This window comes from Procambarus clarkii, chromosome 53 (assembly GCF_040958095.1).
Source record: "Procambarus clarkii isolate CNS0578487 chromosome 53, FALCON_Pclarkii_2.0, whole genome shotgun sequence".
In the NCBI taxonomy this organism is placed as follows: Eukaryota; Metazoa; Arthropoda; class Malacostraca; order Decapoda; family Cambaridae; genus Procambarus; species Procambarus clarkii.
The window spans coordinates 17,758,166-17,781,601 of record NC_091202.1 but is presented as its reverse complement, the minus strand read 5'-3'; the positions used below and the strand labels follow the sequence as shown (position 1 = coordinate 17,781,601).

The window sequence follows — 23,436 nt, the reverse complement described above, 5'->3', positions numbered from 1 at the left end:
GGAAGGGAAGGTGGTGAAGGGAAGGGAAGGTGGTGAAGGGAAGGGAAGGTTGTGAAGGATATGAAAGTTGGTGAAGATTATGGAAAGTAGTGAGGGGAGGGAAGTGATGCAGAGTAGGGAAGGTGATGAAAGGTTGGGAGGGTGGTGAAAGGTAGAGAAGGTTTTGAAGGGTAGGGAAGGTTATGCAGGGTTGAGATGGTGCTTAAGGGCGTGGGAAGGTGGTGAAGGGAAGGGAAGGTGGTGAAGGGAAGGGAAGGTGATGAAGGGAAGGGAAGGTGGTGAAGGGAAGGGAAGGTGGTGAAGGGAAGGGAAGGTGGTGAAGGGAAGGGAAGGTGGTGAAGGGAAGGTGGTGAAGGGAAGGTGGTGAAGGGAAGGTGGTGAAGGGAAGGGAAGGTGGTAAAAGGAAGGGAAGGTGGTGAAGGGAAGGGAAGGTGGTGAAGGGAAGGGAAGGTTGGTGAAGGGCAGGGAAGAGGGTGAAGGGAAGGGAAGGTGGTGAAGGGTAAGGAAGGTTGAGAAGGGTTGGGAAGGTGAAGATGGATTGGGTGGTGATAGGTAGAGAAGATTTCGAAGGGTATGGAAGTTAGTGAAGGTGGTGAAGGGAAGGGAAGGTGGTGAAGGGAAGGGAAGGTGGTGAAGGGAAGGGAAGGTGGTGAAGGGAAGGTGGTGAAGGGAAGGTGGTGAAGGGAAGGGAAGGTGGTAAAAGGAAGGGAAGGTGGTGAAGGGAAGGGAAGGTGGTGAAGGGAAGGGAAGGTGGGGAAGGGTATATAACGTGGTGAAGGGTAGGGAAGAGGTTGAAGTGTGGGAAAGGTGGTGGAGGGTAGGGATGGTAGTGAATGATAGGGAAGGAGGTGATTGGTAGGAAAAGAGATGATTGGTAAACAAGGATGTGAAGGGTAGGGAAGGTTGTGACGGGTAGGGAAGGTGGTGAACGGTACGGAAGATGGTGAAGGGTAGGCAAGGTGTTGAATGGTAAGAAAAGTGGTAAAAGGTAGGGAAGGTTGTTAAGGGTTGGGGTAGTGGTGAAAGGTAGATTAGGTGGTAAAGGGAAGGGAAGTGGATGAAGGGTAGAGAAGGTGTTGAAGGGTAGAGAATGTGGTGCAGCGTATGGAATGTCCCCTCCACACACAACCCTCCCCCTGCACCACCCAGAGTTCCCTCCACCCACAACCCTCCCCCAGCACCACCCAGAGTTCCCTCCACCCACAACCCTCCCCCTGCACCACCCAGAGTTCCCTCCACCCACAACCCTTCCCCAGCTCCACCCAGAGTTCCCTCCACCAACAACCCTCCGCCTGCACCACCCAATTCCCTCACCCTTCTAACCCCTCCCCTCTCTCCATTCTCAATCACTCGGCCGCGAAATTTTAAATAACCTAAACACTTTCCCATTTCCCATATTGTTAAAACAGTGAAATATTTACCTATACCCGTACCCCAATATATAGTTTTATGTGCATGCAATGGAACACCGTCGAGGGCGCTCAGTTCCACCCTCGTGGAACAGCTGTGCTTGTATTGCTAAACAGTTAATACGTAACCTTAACATAAATGCTACATGTGCCCGAAGATCTGTGCATTCTAATGGCTTTAGGCATAGTATATATAATATCTCTGTCTTGAAAACCAACATTCTGCTTGTAACTCATTTTGTACATATGTACTAGTCCCTAAATATACTATTATTATTATTATAACGTTACGTACTCTTTACACGTTAACATTCTCCACATAATGTGTTAACTCCTGTTAATACAGCCTTATTCCTTATGCTGCCCTTAGTCTTCTTATCCACCACCTGCAGGTATAGGCTAATACTTCACCTCATTTCCCATTGAACAAGAAATACATTACTAGCAATCTTAAGTCATCTTTAAGTATTATAGGTTAATACCAAACTGATTAGAAATGCAGAGTCAAATATCGTGTCTCCATATTCTAACATATACCCACATAATCCCACATATTCTTACTTATTCTCACATACTCCAAAACACTAGAAGTAAAACCTGAATTATAGAATCAATTTCAGCAGACTACAGAAGCAAGACGTTCTAGTTAACTAACCCATTCAGACACAGTCAAAGACAGCCAGACAGACACAGTCAAAGACAGCCAGACAGACACAGCCAAAGACACCCAGACAGACACAGCCAAAGACACCCAGACAGACACAGCCAAAGACACCCAGACAGACACAGCCAAAGACACCCAGACAGACACAGCCAAAGACACCCAGACAGACACAGCCAAAGACACCCAGACAGACACAGCCAAAGACACCCAGACAGACACAGCCAAAGACAGCCACAGTCAAAGACAGCCAGACACAGTCAAAGACAGCCAGATAGACACAGCCAAAGACAGCCAGATAGACACACACAATAACTTATCCAACTCATTTACTTCTCAACAAAATTAAGCGACAGTTTAAAGAAAAGATTTTGAAAATCCAGGTAAATGTGGATAAAAATTATACTTATCTAAGACATAACCTATTAAATGTAGACTATCCTATAAATTATATAAACACGTTGGAGGCAGTAGATAGAAGAGAGGAATAAGAAGTCTGAGGGGTTAGAGAATAAAAATGGTAAAAATATACTTAAATATATTGAAAAAATATATTGTGTAACAGTTTTTTTTTATTATTTTCTACCACAGACGTGGCCACACATTTACAATGCTAACCAGCATATATACATTTTCTTCTGTCCTCCATGGACAGGGTTAGAGATATGTTAAATATATAGTTCAGGGATTTATTGAACAATCAACCACAGGTGATTCGGTGCTTTTAAAATGCTAAGCTAACCTACATACGTAAATACAAAGATACATAGATTTACGTATGGCCTACATAAATTGTTCGATGTGTCTTTTACATAGTGTCATTAATGTGCATTTACAAATGTGAAATGAAATTCTGATCAGCTTCCATATATACTTTATACACATACATATACATACTCATACATATACGTTCATATACATATATACATACATATATACACACACATGCATTCACATACATTTGTCTCTTTTACTCTGACAGAGTGAGATAGCTGATAGAGAAACTAGTGTGCAGTTAAGCATTTAATCAATGAAGGTGGTGAAGGTGCTTTTACAAGCTCAGGTTATATAGTTACATCACATACATTGTATAATTGATACATGGTCAATCTTGGGTACAAGTCCAATATATCATCAAGTGTTCCAGTACTCGTATAGTAATTACACAGTTCAGCATACCTGAGCCCAGGAGGGCGAAAGTCAGTCAATATGGGACATTCTACAATATAATGTTCAAGAGAGTGCATGTTTTCTCTTTCACAAAGTTGACACATTGTATACTCGACATTTGAGTTTTGAGAAAGCTGCCAGATACGTCTATATCCCAGGCGTATTCTGGCCACTATAACATCACATTGCCGAGTTCTTGTTCTATTAGTACCATATGTGAATGTCTCCTCACGATATCTATCATAATATTTAATGCTACAACTTTCAGGTCTTTGTGAATTTGTTAGGTCGGCGAGATATTTGTTTAAGTATTCTCTTTGTCACTGCTAATGAAACACCCATATCAGTTTCTACCACTGGTTTTCTACAGGCTGTGGAATGGACAGCATGTGTAACAGGAGTATTTGTGTAACAGTATTATGCTCTAAAGTACATGGTATTGAGATAGAGAAAGGCAAAATGCAAAGTTAGGAATTCACCTAGTTGTGTTTGCGGGGGTCGAGCTTTGCTCTTTCAGCCCGCCTCTCAACTGGGTGTGCTAGATGAAATGAATATGTGGAGAGATGTTGGACTGATAGACAAATAGCAAATATACAAAAGTATACAATAGTAAATATACGAAATATATACAAAAACAAAAGTTCTTCCTCTTCTATATATTAAAAGAGAACACATTATGCTCAATGTCTCGCCACGACACATGAACGTTCTCAACTTTACCAACTAATATTAAAGCTTGATACAGTGTAGACCCCCGGCAGATACTTTACACCTCGAGTGCTTTAAAGCTTGCTACATCTCCATCAGTGTCCTGGCGCTTTCTCCTGATACTTCCCTTCCATCAGTGTACATAATTGCTGCCCTTTTTTGCCTTATAAAATTATCTGAATCTGATCATCGTATCATGTTATGTGTCTCTAAGAACACGTTTACAGCTGCTTACTCTACACTTGGAAGCTTGAAGCAAGTCACCTGTTTGACACTAATTCCGATCCCTGACAGACCAGACAAATTGACAGGTGGTGGGTCAAGATGGGTTAACCTAGTTGCTTGTGCTGGTACTCCCTTCACCTGACCTATCTCCCATGACCTCAAGACCGGCCAGCTGACCTCTGGTTGGCCAGGCAGCTTGACACCACTTGCTGGACGTGTGTCAGCCGGCAAGTGTATCTACACATACACCCAGTACACAGGAAAACTGTACCCCAGGAAAACTGTACCCCACAACTACGATTCTTAGGACGCTTAGCGACCCCACTCGCCACCCCGGATAAACCCAGCCTACACTTACACTAGTTGTGATTAATTACCGGACATCATAATATGGCCTCAATGGAAACTGAAGGAAATTGTTATGTACCTTAAAAATTGGTGGATTTGTGTCCCGCGATGACCTGTTGCCTGAAAAAAAAAATACGATTTTATTTTTTTATTTTTACACCTTTTTATACATTAGGGTCCTCATATTCCACATGAATAATCATATTTTAATCCATATATATAAGCAGCGCCGGTAAATGTGACGCTTGAGCATCGAGATGTTACTTACTTTTGCCTGAAGGATGAGGTCGCTGGAGCCCCTCGTCTAACAAGGCGAGGCAGGACCAGTGATTGAACACAACACTGCTAGCAACACACACACACACACACACACACACACACACACACAGACCGAGGAAGACGACCTAATATTTCAACACAAGACAATAAACACTGCACTAAAGATAAGAGCGATCGACACGTACGTTGTTTTGGAACAGCAGTTACGGTCTGCCTTCCTCTAATATTTCCTGTAGAACACTAAACTATCCCGAGTCGACACTTCGTCGGGGACAGCGGTAGCGGCCTTATCTACCCTGATGTTTGGACATTGTTTGACAACAGTCGCATAGTTAAGGTTCCTGCAGCCTTTAAAGCATTATAATTGTTCTGTATACAACCAGGAATTAACATTACAACAGACAGTTAAATCACTTCGACTAAATACTTGTTTTTAGTTTCCATCAGAAATGGTGATATTTTTTCAAATTAGATTTTCTTATTTCCGTCACTCCGCTCCACTCCACTCCACATATGTTATGACTATACTCAAACTACCCATCCTCAGGCTGAGCCGTTTCAAGCGGCAGCCCTCCCCAGAAATGCAGCAATTAACACTTATGTACAAAGTACACAAAATTTACATGTTCTTCAATATATATATATATATATATATATATATATATATATATATATATATATATATATATATATATATATATATATATATATATTAGAGCTAGCGGTATAGTTACGTTGTGTTGAGGTTCTATGGGAAATTATATACCTGAAGCATTTACAGGTGCGATTCGAATACAGGACGTTAGCAAAGCGCTGTTCGAAAAATGTTCGAACTTCATCTCTTGTGAGTCGGGTGTAAAGTCCTAACGTTCATAAACATAGGTTTGACGACTAGATTAATGAATATTTGGCCTTTGTTTATGAGGCCGGGCTGTGACTTGACCCGCAGAAGTAAAGGGATCAGTTCTTCGTTTCAGAGTGAGAGTAAACTCGTTCAAAAACTCATTCGAAGCCAGGTGATGTTTCATCACAGTTTTGCCTTAAAACCAGCCCGTCCTCGCATACCAAGCATGTTAATCCAGCCGCCAAACGCCAAACCCCCTGTTTATGAATGAAAATCGGTTTACACACGACACACAACTGATAACGTCCGAACACTTCAGGAACAAGAGCTTCGCTGACGTCTTCTGTTCGAACCACAATTCTATAAACAGCCCATCCTCCAAACAAAGACCCAAAAGTTATTCCATCCACCCGCCAACCCTCTTTTTATGAATGAAAAACGGTTTACACACGACTCACAACTAATTTCGTTCGAACACTTCCGGAACAAGTGCTTCACTGACGAATTTTGTTCGAATCACAATGCTATAAATCCAGCCCGTCCTCCAAACAAAGACCCAAAAGTTATTCCATCCACCCGCCAACCCTCTTTTTATGAATGAAAAACGGTTTACCCACGACTTACAACTGCTGACGTTCCAACATATCCGGAACAAGTGCTTCACTGACGAATTTTGTTCGAATCACAACGCTGTAAATGCTTCACCCACGTACTACAAATACAAATAATCGCCAACAGAACCTAAACACCTAACCTATCCTATGCCTATATATACACAATATACTAATATATTATAATATTAATTAATACTTGAGAAAATTCCCGTTTTGAATGAACAGCATGTTAAAATTTATGAATGCGTCTGTGGGGTTGACTGCTGAATGCAATGGACTTGAGTCGAGGATGGGTTGTATAAATGCTTCACCCACGTACTGCTAATACAAATAATCGCCAACATAACCTAAACACCTAACCAATGCCTAAATATGCACAATACGCTTATATATTATGATATTAATATATATCTGAGAAAATTTCTGTTTTGAATGAGCAACAAATTAAGATTGATGAATGCGTCTGTGGTATCGACCGCTGGATGTAATGGACTTTAGTCGAGGACGGGTTGCTATAAAGGATAAGAAAAGTGGTGAAGAGTGGAGAATGTGGTGAAGGTTAGGGAAGATTCCTACCCCCCACAACCCTTCCCCTGCTCCACCCAGAGTTCCCTCCACCCACAACCCTCCCCCTGCTCCACCCAGAGTTCCCTCCACCCACAACCCTCCCCCTGCTCCACCCGGAGTTCCCTCCACTTACAACCCTCCCCCTGCTCCACCCAGAGTTCCCTCCACCCACAACCCTCCCCCTGCTCCACCCAGAGATCCCTCCACCCACAACCCTCCCCCCTGCATCACCCAGAGTTCCCTCCACCCACAACCCTCTCCCTGCACCACCCAGAGTTCCCTTCCTCCCCAGAGGAAGGGGTGGTGGTGAAGGTTTGGGAGAGTTTTGAACGGCAGGGAAGGTGGTGAAGGGTATAGAAGATGGTGAAAGGTTGATTAGATGGTGCAAAGCAGGAAAGGTAGGAAGGATAGGGAAGATTGTGAAGGGAAAGGGTTGTGGTGAAGATTAGGGAAGGTAGTGCAGGGAAGGGAACCAAGTGAGGGTAGAGAACGTAGTGAGGGTAGGGAGGGTAGTGAAAGGTTGATTAGGTGGTGCAAGGTAGGGAAGGTAATAAGGATAGTGAAGATGGTGATGGGTAGGGAAGTTAATGAAGTGTAGGGGAGGTTGTGAAGGGTAAGGATGGTGGTGAAGGGTAGGGAAGGTGGTGAAGGGGTGATTAGGTGTGAAGGGTAAAGAAGGTGGTGAATGGTTGAAAGGTGGTTTAGGGCTGGGAAGGTCGTGAAGGGTGGAGAAGATTGTGAAGGGTTGGGAAGGTGGTGAATGGTAGGGAACGTATTGAAGGTAGGAAAGGTTGTGAAGGATAGGGAAGGTTGTGAAGGATAGGGAAGGTTGTGAAGGATAGGGAAGGTTGTGAAGGATAGGGAAGGTTGTAAAGGATAGGGAAGGTTGTGAAGGATAGGGAAGGTTGTGAAGGATAGGAAAGTTGGTGAAGGTTATGGAAAGTAGTGAGGGGAGGGAAGTGATGCAGTGTAGGGAAGGTGATGGAAGGTTGGGAAGATGGTGAAGGGTATGGAAGGTGGTGAAGGGTAAAGGTGGTGGTGAAGGGTAGGTAATGTGGAGGAGGGTAGGGAAGGTGGTGAAAGGTAGGGAAGGTTTTGAAGGATAGGGAAGGTGGTGACGGGTAGGGAAGGTGGTGAAGGGTAGGGAAGGTTATGCAGGGTTGAGATGGTGCTCATGGGTTGACTAGGTGGTGAAGGGGGTGGGAAGGTGGTGAAGGGGGTGGGAAGGTGGTGAAGGGGGTGGGAAGGTGGTGAAGGTAAGGGAAGGTGGTGAATGGTAGGAAAGTTTGGTGAAGGGATGGGAAGAGGGTGAAGGGAAGTGAAGGTGGTGAAGGGTAGATAACGTGGTGAAGGGTAGGGAAGAAGTTGAAGTGTGGGAAAGATGGTGGAGGGAAAGGAATGTAGTGAGAGTAGGGAAGAGAGTGAAGGGTAGGGAAGGTGGTGAAGGGTAGGGAAGGTGGTGAAGGGTAGGGAAGGTGGTGAAGGGTAGGGAAGGTGGTGAAGGGTAGGGAAGGTGGTGAAGGGTAGGGAAGGTGGTGAAGGGTAGGGAAGGTGGTGAAGGGTAGGGAAGGTGGTGAAGGGTAGGGAAGGTGGTGAAGGGTAGGGAAGGTGGTGAAGGGTAGGGACAGACAAGATGTAATCAGACAAGGACAAAGTTACACAATTAAGGAAGGTAATAATTTAGGAAATAATTTCCCCTCTAAATGTTAAGTGGATTGTTTAAATGATAAATAATTTGTAAACATTTGATATTAAATTAAATTCCTCCGAGTATTCGTGTTCCGTACACAATAATACACATTCAGTAAGAGCGTAGCAGAGCGCCGCCACATTCTCAGGTCGGGGCGGCGTCAGCTGACTCCCTCACCACCAGAGACAATTGTAGAACTACAGTTGTTCCAGTTAGGTCTCACTAATATATTAGTTGATAAAATTTTTATCATTTTAATAATTCAACAAGTTAATTCTCTTAATTATTTCGATTTATAAATAATCATAATTTAGAGGCGACAATTTATAAACAATGTAATTCTCTCTGTGACTCAGGAGTCGGGGAGGAAGAGAGGGTCTCGACGCCATTACCGGCTTATATACCACAGGTCAGCAGAGCTGGCGCGTTGCTTCCTAACACAAATTCCCTTCATATGGCTGCCGAAAATCTGCATAGCTTCGTGCTGGTCAGTTGTGGCTGTTCTCCGCCTCACAGTAGACAAGTTACCTAACTTATTCAAACTGCTCGAAAGGAAAAGGGAGAATCTAAGCGAATTTTGGTTGTGGGAGATTCCCAGGTGAGGTATTTAGACAGAACGTTTTGTGCCAGAGACAGGGGGAACAGATTAAGGGTTTGCTACCCGGGAGCTGGAATTGGTGATATTACATAAGAACATAAGAACAAAGGTAACTGCAGAAGGCCTATTGGCCCATACGAGGCAGCTCCTATTCTATAACCACCCAATCCCACTCATATACTTGTCCAACCCGTGCTTGAAACAATCGAGGGACCCCACCTCCACAATGTTACGCGGCAATTGGTTCCACAAATCAACAACCCTGTTACTGAACCAGTATTTACCCAAGTCTTTCCTAAATCTAAACTTATCCAATTTATACCCATTGTTTCGTGTTCTGTCCTGTGTTTATACTTTTAATACCCTATTAATATCCCCCCGGTTATGTCCATTCATCCACTTGTAAACCTCTATCATGTCACCCCTAACTCTTCGCCTTTCCAGTGAATGCAACTTAAGCTTTGTTAATCTTTCTTCATATGAAAGATTTCTAATTTGGGGAATTAACTTAGTCATCCTACGCTGGACACGTTCAAGTGAATTTATATCCATTCTATAATATGGCGACCAAAACTGAACGGCATAATCTAAATGGGGCCTAACTAGAGCAAGATATAGCTTGAGAACCACACCAGGTGTCTTGTTACTAACGCTGCGATTAATAAATCCAAGTGTCCGATTTGCCTTATTACGAACATTTATGCATTGATCCTTTTGTTTTAAATTCTTACTAATCATAACTCCCAGATCCCTTTCGCAATCCGACTTCGCAATCACAACACCATCTAGCTCGTATCTTGTAACTCTATCATCATTACCTAACCTCAGAACTTTACATTTATCAGCATTAAACTGCATCTGCCAATCCTTTGACCATTTCAAAACCCTATCTAGATCAACTTGAAGTGATAGTGAGTCCTCCTCCGAATTAATTTCCCTACCGATTTTCGTATCATCGGCAAATTTGCAAATGTTGCTACTCAAACCTGAATCTAAATCATTTATATATATTATAAACAACAGAGGTCCCAGGACAGAGCCTTGAGGCACTCCACTTACAACATTTTCCCAATCTGACTTGATTCCATTTATACTAACTCTCTGTTTCCTTTGGTATAGCCATGCCCTAATCCAGCTTAATATAGCACCCCCAATACCATGAGACTCTATCTTTTTAATCAGTCTTTCATGTGGCACTGTATCAAAAGCTTTGCTAAAGTCAAGGTATACAACATCGCAATCCTTACCACTATCAACTGCCTCAACAATGCTAGAATAAAAAGATAACAAATTTGTTAAACATGAACGGCCATTTATAAAACCATGTTGCGACTCGATTATTAATTTATGTTTTTCAAGATGAAGACGAATTTTATTTGCTATTATAGATTCGAGTAACTTTCCCACAATAGACGTTAGGCTAATTGGTCGATAGTTAGAAGCAAGTGATCTATCTCCTTTCTTAAAAACTGGTATCACATTAGCAACTTTCCAAAACTCTGGCACTCTGCCTGACTCTATTGATTTATTAAATATGGTTGACAGTGGGTCACAAAGCTCCTCTTTGCATTCTTTAAGCACCCTGGCAAACACTTCATCCGGCCCTGGGGATTTGTTTGGTTTGAGTTTTACTATTTGTTTAAGAACATCCTCCCTGGTAACTGCTAAACTAGTCAACCTGTCCTCGTCTCCACCCACATAGACTTGTTCGGCTGAAGGCATATTGTTAAGTTCCTCTTTAGTAAATACAGATACAAAATATTTATTAAAAATACTACTCATCTCTTCATCACTATCTGTTATTTGACCTGTCTCAGTTTTTAATGGACCTATCCTTTCCCTAGTCTTAGTACGATATAACTGAAAAAACCCTTTAGGATTTGTCTTTGCTTGCCCTGCTATGCGAACTTCATAGTTTCTTTTTGCTTTCCTTATCTCTTTTTTTAACATTTCTAACCAGTTGTACGAATTCCTGTTCTAAAGTGACCTCCCCATTTTTAATCCTTTTGTACCAAGCTCTCTTTTTACCTATAAGGTTCTTCAAATTCTTTGTTATCCACTTTGGGTCATTAGTATTCGATCTATTCAATTTGTATGGTATACTACGTTCCTGTGCTTTGTTTAGAATATTCTTAAATAAGTTATATATTGAATCCACATCGAAATCCCCATTTAAGTCACCTATCGCTGGGTTCATGTCTCGCTCCAAGACCGGCCCACACCCCATACCCAAGACTTTCCAATCAATTTGACCCAAAAAATTTCTTAGGCTATTAAAATCAGCTTTTCGAAAATCTGGCACTTTAACAGAATTTTCTCCTACTGGTCTATTCCATTCTATGCTAAATCTGATTTCTTTGTGATCACTGCTCCCTAGCTCACTCCCTATTTCGATGTCATTAATTTGCGTTTCCCTGTTAGTTAACACTAAATCTAAAATATTATTTTCCCGTGTTGGTTCCTTAATGTGTTGCGTAAGAAAGCAATCGTCAATTAATTCTAGAAAATCTTCTGCTTCACTATTCCCTGTTTTGTTCAACCAGTTTATTCCGCTAAAATTAAAGTCACCCATGACATAAATACTGTTAGATCTAGATGCTCTAGATATTTCATCCCATAGATGCTTTGCTTCCATTCTGTCTAAATTTGGTGGCCTATATATTACTCCTATTATAATATTATTAGCTTTTTCGTTTAATTCAATCCAAATAGTTTCTGTGTGTGGCTCTGTTTTGATTCCCTCTTTGAGACTACATTTCAAATTGTCCCTAACATATATGGCTACTCCACCTCCTCGTCTAATATATCTATCTGTGTGAAATAGTTTAAATCCATATATTTGATATTCAGCTAATAGTTCTCTATTTTCTACATTCATCCACGTTTCGGTAAGTGCAATAATATCTATTTTTTCTGTGCAGACAAGAGCATTTAATTCGTTAATTTTATTTCTTAGACTTCTACTGTTAGTGTAATATACCCTAAGTGAATTGTTATTTTGCGGACCTTCTCTTTCCCTGATCGTTTTGCCAATTCCTTTCTCCCACGAACACATACTTTTATTACCTACTTCCTCCAAATCAATTCCCATACCTCTATCTACTAACAGTTTAAACCCAAACAAACACCTCTAACCACTTCTTCCAACGAGTTCGCAACAGCAACAACCCCAGCTCTCGATAGATGCACCCCATCACGAGCATACATTTCATTTCTTCCATAGAAGTGTTCCCAGTTGTCTATAAAAGATATTGCATTTGATTTGCAATATCTTTCCAGCCGGCAATTGACACCAAGTGCCCTCGATATCCATTCATTTCCCACTCCCTTTCTTGGAAGAATGCCACATATGATCGGGATTCCTCCCTTGCTCCTAACTAACTCTATGGCTGTTTTATACCTCTGAATCAGTTCCTCACTCCTAACTCGACCAACATCATTTCCTCCCACGCTAATGCAAATAATGGGATTGTTCCCATTACCAGCCATAATATCATTCATGTTGTTTATAATATCACCAATGCCAGCTCCGGGATAGCAAACCCTTAACCTGTTCCCCCTATCTCTAGCACAAAACGTTCTATCCAAATACCTTATCTGGGAATCTCCCACAACTAATGATTGCTTAGGTACTTCCTAAGTACCTAAGCAATCATTGTGATTTGTATTAGTGCAGGGGATAATGATGTTGGACGAGTTAGGAGTGAGGAACTAATACAGAGATTCAGGACAGCCATTGAATTAGTTAGGAGCAAGGGAGGAATCCCGATCATATGTGGCATTCTTCCAAGAAAGGGAGTGGGAAATGAATGGATGTCAAGGGCACTTGGTGTCAATTGCCGGCTGGAAAGATATTGCAAATCAAATGCAATATCTTTCATAGACAACTGGGAACACTTCTATGGAAGAAATGAAATGTATGCTCGTGATGGGGTGCATCTATCGAGAGCTGGGGTTGTTGCTGTTGCGAACTCGTTGGAAGAAGTGGTTACAGGTGTTTGTTTGGATTTAAACTGTTAGTGGATAGAGGTATGGGAATTAATTTGGAGGAAGGAGATAATAAAAGTATTTGTTTGTGGGAGAAAGGAATTGGCAAAATGATCAGGGAAAGAGAAGGGCCTCAAAATAACAATTCACTTAGGGTATATTACATTAACAGTAGAAGTCTAAGAAATAAAATTAACGAATTAAATGCTCTTGTCTGCACAGAAAAAAGAGATATTATTGCACTTACCGAAACGTGGATGAATGTAGAAAATAGAGAACTATTAGCTGAATATCAAATAAATGGATTTAAACTATTTCACACAGATAGATATATTAGACGAGGAGGGGGAGTAGCCATATATGTTAGGGACAATTTGAAATGTAGTCTCAAAGAGGGAATCAAAACTGAGCAACACACAGAAACTATTTGGATAGAATTATACAAAAAAAAGCAAATAATATTATAATAGGAGTTATATATAGGCCACCAAATTTAGACAGAATGGAAGCAAAGCATCTATGGGATGAAATATCTAGGGCATCTAGATCTAACAGTATTTACGTCATGGGTGACTTTAATTTTAGTGGAATAAACTGGTTGAACAAAACAGGGAATAGTGAAGTAGAAGATTTTCTAGAATTAATTGACGATTGCTTTCTTACGCAACACATTAAGGAACCAACACGGGAAAATAATATTTTAGATTTAGTGTTAACTAACAGGGAAACACAAATTAATGACATCGAAATAGGGAGTGAGCTAGGGAACAGTGATCACAAAGATATCAGATTTAGCATAGAATGGAATAGACCTGTAGGAGAAAATTCTGTTAAAGTGCCAGATTTTCGAAAAGCTGATTTTAATAGCCTAAGAAATTCTTTGGGTCAAATTGATTGGAAAGTCTTGGGTATGGGGTGGGGGCCGGTCTTGGAGCAAGACATGAACCCAGCGATAGGTGACGTAAATGGGGATTTCGATGTGAATTCAATATATAACTTATTTAAGAATATTCTAAACAAAGCACAGGAACGTAGTATGCCATACAAACTGAATAGATCGAATACAAATGACCCAAAGTGGATAACAAAGAATTTGAAGAACCTTATAGGTAAAAAGAGAGCTTGGTACAAAAGGATTAAAAATGGGGAGGTCACTTTAGAACAGGAATTCGTACAACTGGTTAGAAATGTTAAAAAAGAGATAAGGAAAGCAAAAAGAAACTATGAAGTTCGCATAGCAGGGCAAGCAAAGACAAATCCTAAAGGGTTTTTTCAGTTATATCGTACTAAGACTAGGGAAAGGATAGGTCCGTTAAAAACCGAGTCAGGTCAAATAACAGATAGTGATGAAGAGATGAGTAGTATTTTTAATAAATATTTTGTATCTGTATTTACTAAAGAGGAACTTAACAATATGCCTTCAGCCGAACAAGTCTATGTGGGTGGGGACGAGGACAGGTTGACGAGTTTAGCAGTTACCAGGGAGGATGTTCTTAAACAAATAGTAAAACTAAAACCAAACAAATCCCCAGGGCCGGATGAAGTGTTTGCCAGGGTGCTTAAAGAATGCAAAGAGGAGCTTTGTGACCCACTGTCAACCATATTTAATAAATCAATAGAGTCAGGCAGAGTGCCAGAGTTTTGGAAAGTTGCTAATGTGATACCAGTTTTTAAGAAAGGAGATAGATCACTTGCGTCTAACTATCGACCAATTAGCCTAACGTCTATTGTGGGAAAGTTACTCGAATCTATAATAGCAAATAAAATTCGTCTTCCTTTTGAAAAACATAAATTAATAATTGAGTCGCAACATGGTTTTATAAATCGCCGTTCATGTTTAACAAATTTGTTATCTTTTTATTCTAGCATAGTTGAGGCAGTTGATAGTGGTAAGGATTGTGATGTTGTGTACCTTGACTTTAGCAAAGCTTTTGATACAGTGCCACATGAAAGACTGATTAAAAAGATAGAGGCTCATGGTATTGGGGGTGCTATATTAAACTGGATTAGGGCATGGCTATACCAAAGGAAACAGAGAGTTAGTATAAATGGAGTCAAGTCAGAGTGGGAAAATGTTGTAAGTGGAGTACCTCAAGGCTCTGTCCTGGGACCTCTGTTGTTTATAATATATATAAATGATTTAGATTCAGGTTTGAGTAGCAACATTTGCAAATTTGCCGATGATACGAAAATCGGTAGGGAAATTAATTCGGAGGAGGACTCACTATCACTTCAAGTTGATGTAGATAGGGTTTTGAAATGGTCAAAGGATTGGCAGATGCAGTTTAATGCTGATAAATGTAAAGTTCTGAGGTTAGGTAATGATGATAGAGTTACAAGATACGAGCTAGATGGTGTTGAGATTGCGAAAGGGATCTGGGAGTTATGATTAGTAAGAATTTAAAACAAAAGGATCAATGCATAAATGTTCGTAATAAGGCAAATCGGACACTTGGATTTATTAATCGCAGCGTTAGTAACAAGACACCTGGTGTGGTTCTCAAGCTATATCTTGCTCTAGTTAGGCCCCATTTAGATTTTGCAGTTCAGTTTTGGTCGCCATATTATAGAATGGATATAAATTCATTTGAACGTGTCCAGCGTAGGATGACTAAGTTAATTCCACAAATTAGAAATCTTTCATATGAAGAAAGGTTAACAAAGCTTAAGTTGCATTCACTGGAAAGGCGAAGAGTTAGGGGTGACATGATAGAGGTTTACAAGTGGGTGAATGGACATAACAAAGGGGATATTAATAGGGTATTAAAAGTATCAACACAAGACAGAACACGAAACAATGGGTATAAATTGGATAAGTTTAGATTTAGGAAAGACTTGGGTAAATACTGGTTCAGTAACAGGGTTGTTGATTTGTGGAACCAATTGCCGCGTAACATTGTGGAGGTGGGGTCCCTCGATTGTTTCAAGCATGGGTTGGACATGTATATGAGTGGGATTGGGTGGTTATAAATAGGAGCTGCCTCGTATGGGCCAATAGGCCTTCTGCAATTGCCTTTGTTCTTATGTTCTTATGTTCTTATGTTCAATCTGATATGTGATTTGGCCATTTCAATGTGTCTGAGTTTTGTTAGGTAGTGAGTGTGGTCACGTAGGGTCAGAACATTAACACTTAATTTAAGAAACAAGATTTTCGTTGATTTAATTTGGAACTAACCACTGAATATGCGCGTTATCGTTAGATACTGATACATTGTATAAATTATTGAAGAAGTAATGCATAATGTTACGGCAGTTGTTAGTCGGACCTTAACTACGGGTCGGCGTGATCAGCCGAACCCATCCACTTAAAAATACCGTCACTTTATGCTCGTATGCGCTCTATGGCCAAAAATGGACGTAATTTGAATTGAAATGGGAATACAAAAGTTTTTTTTTTTATTTATAAAAGAAAATTACAAAATACAAACATAAAAACCACATACAAGAAACCATGAGTACATACATGATACACAATAGTAGAATAGAAAGCGCCACATAGTGCCACCTATGTAGGGAGATCAGATAAGAAATCAGAAGCGGGGAGCCACATAGTGCCACTCCATATTAGGTCACCCAAGGTGTGTGTGGTAGCATTCGAAAAAACAGTGAAGATAGGTATCTATTACGTGCCACTATGATCATGTTCATTTACAGTAAAGTAGCCGCCTATGAAGGGCAATCAGATAAGAAAATCAGAGGCGGAGTGCCACTTAGAGCCACTCCATATTAGGTCGTCCAAGGTGTGGGGCAGCAACAATCGTAAAAATAGTGAAGATAGGTATCTATTATGTGTCGCTATGTTCATGTTCATGTTCATTTATACAGAAAAGTATGACAGTATATTTAAGTAAAAAAAATGAATTTATTTGTATAATAAACACTCAGGTGAGCGGCAGTTACCCCCCCCCCACCTCCCTCTATGGGACAGGTGTAAAAACAGGATCCTCTCAGTAGGGGTGATCCCCCCCCTCACCACCCCTCCTCATACTTGATGACCTTGAGTGTACCGTAAGAGGGACCGCCTCCCTTAGTTGTTTTTAAGTTGGATATATTTTAAGCTTTTATACTTAAAAAAGGAGAAAAAGAAATAATCCTGATGATTTATAGATTATATTATCAAAGTACATAGGGTTAAACATAGTCGTATTGTAGGTCATCTCCCCCCACATAATATTTATTAACAAGAGCTCTCCTCCGCGCCCACAAGTCCGTTGTGGGGTCTTCCTCCCTCTCCTCCTCCTGGGACGAAGATGATGACTCATCATCTCCCAGAGAGTGAATGGGTTGTAGTGCGCCTCCCTCAGGTGACTGACTGCTGACGTCATAGGGTTCACTCTCGCTGGTGGGGCGTTGTCCTTCCTCTCCTTGTGGTTCAATGACGTCACCACCTTCACTCTCGGTGGACATTCCTTGGGCTGAGGTGTTGGGGTGGGGATCGGATGGTATGTCTGGGTGACCATACGCTAGGCTAGTGTATTTATTTAGGTAAAAGCGCTTATCATCAAATGCGCTTAAACCCCTCTTAGTATTGAATGTGGTTGCCATCTGCCCCCCCTACATTTCTTATTTGACTGTAATTAAAAGTATTTACTACACCATTGCTGTGTAGGGTCTCTTTAAAGTGGTTATGCGTTAAAGATCTTTGCACAGCTCGGGGAATACCCTTAGCGGTGATGGAATTTTTATTGTCAAGCAAAAGCACACTATACATTTTGGGCTCGAGTGCCACAACTTCAAGGATGTGTTTATCTGACACTTCTGACTTTAACAGCCCTAAAACACCCTTTTTAGAAGGATCATACAAGGGGCGAGTTTCAGGAAAATTACTCGTATCCATCCACAAACTAAGGGGTTCTTTCCCCATCTCATTAAAGACATCTTCAGCTAGTAAGGTGAAAATGAAACTGTCTGTATCACTATACACCAGTTGTACCCTATCTGAATAGTAGTTCTTAAGTACCCTATACCAAAAAATGGTACAAGCTGTATTTTGCTAGCTCAAGAATCTGGAACCCAATGTAATTAGGATGAGTAATTTTAATGAATGGTCTGGAACTGACAGACAATAATTTATTGTCACCTAAATGCACCATTCGTTTAAAGCGGGGATTCTTCACCTCTCGTAAAAAGACCCTAGCTGAAGTCACTAGTTTGGTGTCAATGGCATAGCGAGCTGGGTTCAGTAGCGTTTTACCAAAAACACTGTTCGTCAGTAATTTGAAGAGTGTTTTCCTATCATTACTGCTGGAGGCATTTCTATTGTTAACGTTGGTGTTAACAAATTCTGCCATAAAATCTGACTGGCGGAACTCGTAAATTGCATGTATTGTTTCCACTTCAAGTCCTATCTCAATAAATAGTTGTAAAAGGTGAAGAGATATGAAATAATGTTTCTTGGGGAGATGATCTCCAACCAGTTTGATGTTTTTTTGGGGGGGCTTTGTAATGTTATTTGTTTCCAGAAGTCCCCTACTAAATGGTGAGATATCCTCCATACTTATTTCCCTATGGTGTAAACAAAGGGGCAGATCGTCTGTTAGTCTAGCTATTTCAGGTCTTAAGAGTTTGGTGTCAATTAAGAGCCAGTACCCTTTGTTAGAAGAGAAAGGCTGTTCTGTCATTATCTTCCCTCCGCTAATGAAGGAGTTCATCTCATCAGATGATAGTCTCCTTAGTCCCCCATAGGGCAATTTCCTAGTCATACAACTCCCATAGAGGGAGTTGAAGTCAAGATAAAGTAAGAATGAAGACCTATCCTCCTGGGGGTTAAAAGATGGGTTGACATAGCGATTGTTAGCTCTGACATAACTCCTAACTGCAGTTGTAAAACCCCCTCGTATGTTTTGTGATAAGAGATTGTGCAACGTCACATCTGCACTTAACTCCAGCGATATTCTGCTACTTTTCAGGAAGCAGTCGTAGGAGTACCCTAGGAGGCTGCAATAGTGTGTCAATTCTAAAGAATATATATCATTTAGAATTGCCCTGTGGTGTGTAAAATTGTCAGCCAGTAATCCTACATCACACCTCAAATAAATGAGGAGGTAGTCTTTTAATGTCCTACACCCTGTAGCCTCCCATACTAAATTAGAATGTCTATATTCGTCCAAAGTTATACCTCATTTGTTTAGGGAGCTGTAGAACATTTCAATAGGAGGGAGTGTTGTGTCATTAAAGCAGCTGATTTTTGTGGTATATTCATAAGGGAAAAACTGCTTACCCTTTAAGAGTAGGTGGTGACTCTTTTTGGGCAAACCCTCTATCATTGAGTGAGTGAATGTTAAGGGGCTGGCTGAATCAATGTGGGTCTTTGCTAGGGATGAAAGACTACCTGTAATAAAAGCCAGTGAATCAAGAAATTTAAGCTTCCCTATTTCTACCTTAAGATATTTCGTCCCCTGTCTCATGAGGATATTGCTCTTAATATTTGAACCCATGGTAAACTCCCTCAAAATTAAGCCCATGTCATAAGACATATTATGAGCAATTAGGACTAAACTCTCCAGAGCATTCTTGTGGCGGAGGTTGCAGTAATTACATAGAGCTCCAATATAATTGAGCTTTTCCCTAAGGTGATCATGATGTTGAACCTTGAAATTGGAGGGGGTAAATACCTCCTCACAAAACTGGCAGTGAGTCTGTCTCCTAAAATGGATCATATCCTCAAGAGACATGTCTATTTCATAATGGGGGAGAGTGGATCTGATAATTTCCCATTTGGTAGCAACTCGCTGCATGAAATGAGTAACACTGTCCCCCCCCAAAATAAGTAAATTTATCAATGACAGTGTGGTTCCTATCAACAATTATATAGCTGTATGCTATAGGTCTATGTATGGCTGTAACAGAACCTAGACAATCCTCAGTGCTTAGGACACACTCAAAATCAAAATAGCCCACATGGGAAGGGGGGGTAACCTTTCCCCGTATTTTTAAAATGGAGTGTCCCCCCAGGCTGAGGGTAAATTATTTTTCTGAGTGATGTCGCAGGAAGATGAGTGATTTGTTAGCTCAGACGAATTTTGATATTCTGAGAGACAGTTTCTACAGAAGACTGTCTTTCGTTTGTGGCTGCGAGTAAAGTTCCGTAGGAACTTATCGAACTCTTTAATCAGCGCCACATGAGATTCCCCCAATAACAATAAAGGAACTATGACCGAGTACTGTCTGCTACCACGACGACAAAGAGAGACGTGATAGACGCCGTCTGTATGTTTGTGTATTGAATACAAAAAAATGGATAGTTTATTTCTATTCTCCAATTTAGAGATATCCTCCCAAGACAGAGGGAAGGATAAATTGTCGTATTTGACCATTTTCCTAATCCTAGAGTGAGACTCTACAAGTCTCCCTATACGTCTCCACTTCCACCCTTGTTGTGACGCCAGAAAAGCAGCAATGCACTGAATAATGCATGTTTTATTGTTACCAGCTGGGTTTGGGTTGAAGACCTCATACCGTCCCCTTAGAAATGGGGGATAAGGGACATAATCCCCCAAAACTGACCTTACACTTGCATTACAGATGACGATTTTGAGGAAATCGACATTATATAATATGAAACCACTCCCCTCTGTTTCTGAAAGGAGATCTTCCAGTCGTGTAATCATATAAGCCACCCAGCTATCAATAAGATTACCCACATCCTCAAGAGTTACCAGTCTAGCGGGTGTTGTTATGAAGTGTTCTCTAAAGTCATCATCTTCTGTGAGTCGTTGTTTCAAAAGTGTTACCTTTACTTCGAGAAGGATTTTTAATGATGAAGTAAAATTGCCATGTCCACCAAGAGAATTCATGAAATTCTCTATTTCAGATATGTAATAGTCCCTAAAGTTGCTTAGGAGTCCTATAGGGTCTGTGGCGAAGGCTGAGGGGATGGAATATTCCATCCTAGTAAAGAGATCCCCCAGGGCCCCCACCCTATTAATTAAGTGGGGAGTGTCTATAGCATCCTCCTCATCTGGGGAATTTTCATCACTAATTAGGGCATTAACTCTATTGTTGACAAGAGGTCTAAGACCACTAGGGCCTGGCTGAGAGATGTCACCCCTATCACCACCACCATCGTCGACATCACCATCACCACCATCATCATCATCATCATCACTCATCGCTTCCTCTCCCCCCTCCCCTCCATTTGCAATGGACTGTCTAACCCCACCTCCACCTAAGGGGTTATTGTCACGCTGTGCTTTGTCATGTTCCTCTCCTACCTGCCTCTGAATCGCCCCTGGAAAAGAATAATAATAATGATGGTAATAATGATGATGATAATAATAATAATAAAAAGGCAACACCCACTCACTAAACCCCATGACATAAGTTCTCAAAAAAAAAAAAAAGATTCTTAAGAAAAATAAAGGTGGAGGGTTTATTCACTCACCACGGGGGCATGTTTGTAGATGTTCAGAGGTCAAGTCCTCACACACAGAGGTCCCACAATTATCACAAGGGAAAGTGTGGTGAGGTCTCAAGGTTGTATTTCCACACAAAAAGCACAAGAACCCATCCTCTCTGGAAGGGAGGGTGGGCTGGCGACGTTTACCTAATGAAGGAAATAGTGTATAATTTATATACACTCTTTCTCCCACACTCACGGAGAAGGGGAAAACCCATCTTAATATTTCTCATTTGAATTAAATATCCATAAATAAATAAATAAATAAAAAAATAAATATATAAAATACGGTCATACCTCCAGCACAGGTTCTCCTGTGTTCACCACTAGACTGTACACATACAGTTTCTCCGCAGAAGAAACATGTGTAACACCTATGAACAAAGAGATGTGATGAGCCCCATCCACAAATTCTACAAATATCACCAACTCGAGACATAACGATCACGCTTACCTAGAATAAATAAATATATATATTATATATATATATATATATATATATATATACATATATATATATATATATATATATATATACAAATAAATATATATATATATATATATATATATATATACAAATAAAAAAAAGAATATATATATATATATATAACCCTTATATGAAATAGATATTAATTTACTTACATCTCGGTCTAGACGGGGAGGAGAGTGGACGGTTTGGTCACAATTTCAATAATACGTGATGTGGGGGAGGTGTAGCGTCCTTTTATTGACTCAGAACCGTGGGGGGCAACGTTGCCACATACAACACCTCTCAGTCCTTTTTTGTAAGAGAAGGGTTAGGCCTGCTGTAGAAAACTTTTTTTTTTTTCTCTCGTCTGGAGGTCATCACTAAGGACTTCTACTTAAAAAAAAACATCAGGAGGACTGGCTATGTCCTGAGGGAGTGACATTCCTTGCTGGGTGAATACACACACACACACACACACACACACACACACACACACACACACACACACTCACTCACTCACTCACTCACTCGCACGCACACACGCACACACACACGCACACACACGCACACACACACGCACACACACGCACACACACACACACACACACACACACACAAGACTCTTGTTTTGTGACCATCGTGTTGGGTGGACGTGGGTTGGGAGCTCCTGGTTCACTAGTGGAGTGGGAGGGGTAATCAGGCAACTTCGAAGTGAAAAAGTGTGTACAAGTGAATGAAAAAACCTTGAGTTTTGGCCAGAGCCATAAGGTAGTGAAGAAAAACAGTTTAAATAGCGTAATTCAAAATAGTTTAGGAAGTATTGTGGCAGTGTGTAGTGTGGAGCAGACCTCACCGACCTCTGACCGCGTGACCTCACCTCCGGCAGCAACCCTTCTACCACCACGTGGGACGACGCTTGGAGATTCACTCACCTATTGTGTTAGCAGGACGGTAAGATACTTGGAACCCCTGTGGGTAAGGTTGCATTATAGCAATGACTAGGTCAGGAAGGGGGTCTAGGTCCAACAGTATTATGATTGAGGAAGAAGATAGGTTTGTGGAGAAGATGATTGGGAAATTTGTAGAGAAGAGGGATGTTTGGATAGGTGATCTAATCCAGGGGATTAAAAGTGAAGTCTTTAATAAGATACAGGGCGAGGTTCAAAGACTCAAACAAGAGTTTATGGATTATATTCAAGAGGAAATCAGGAAGAGCAGGGTAGAATGGCAAGGAGAAATATCTAGGCTTACTAATGAATTTGGCAGGAATAAGGGAAGCTTGGCAGGGGAAAGGGGAGTAGTAGTAGTAGGTGGAGTAGCGGGTGTAGGAGGGGTGGGGGTCAGCCAGGGAGAGGGCCACCAGCATGACCCTGAACTGAGAAAGAGGACAATCATAATCCATGGATTACTTGAAGCCAGGGCACCATCAAGGCAGGAAAGGATGGAGATTGAGGATTTGGAACTACAGG

At 41.0% G+C, this 23,436-nt stretch overlaps 1 protein-coding gene and 1 long non-coding RNA gene across 3 annotated transcripts in view; one reads left to right on the top strand and one right to left on the bottom strand.

Annotated features, from left to right (window-relative positions):
* LOC138352347 (uncharacterized) overlaps positions 1 to 23,436 on the bottom strand; it is a 237,992-nt gene that overhangs the window by 156,125 nt on the left and 58,431 nt on the right. For both annotated transcript variants that reach the window (XR_011222766.1, XR_011222767.1), the window contains exon 4: positions 4,601 to 4,641. This is a non-coding gene — a long non-coding RNA (uncharacterized lncRNA). The remainder of the gene's footprint in view (positions 1 to 4,600; positions 4,642 to 23,436) is intronic.
* The window catches only part of LOC123748644 (potassium channel subfamily K member 1), a 193,779-nt gene that overhangs the window by 156,641 nt on the left and 13,702 nt on the right, over positions 1 to 23,436 (top strand). The gene's annotated exons all lie outside the window — the stretch shown is intronic.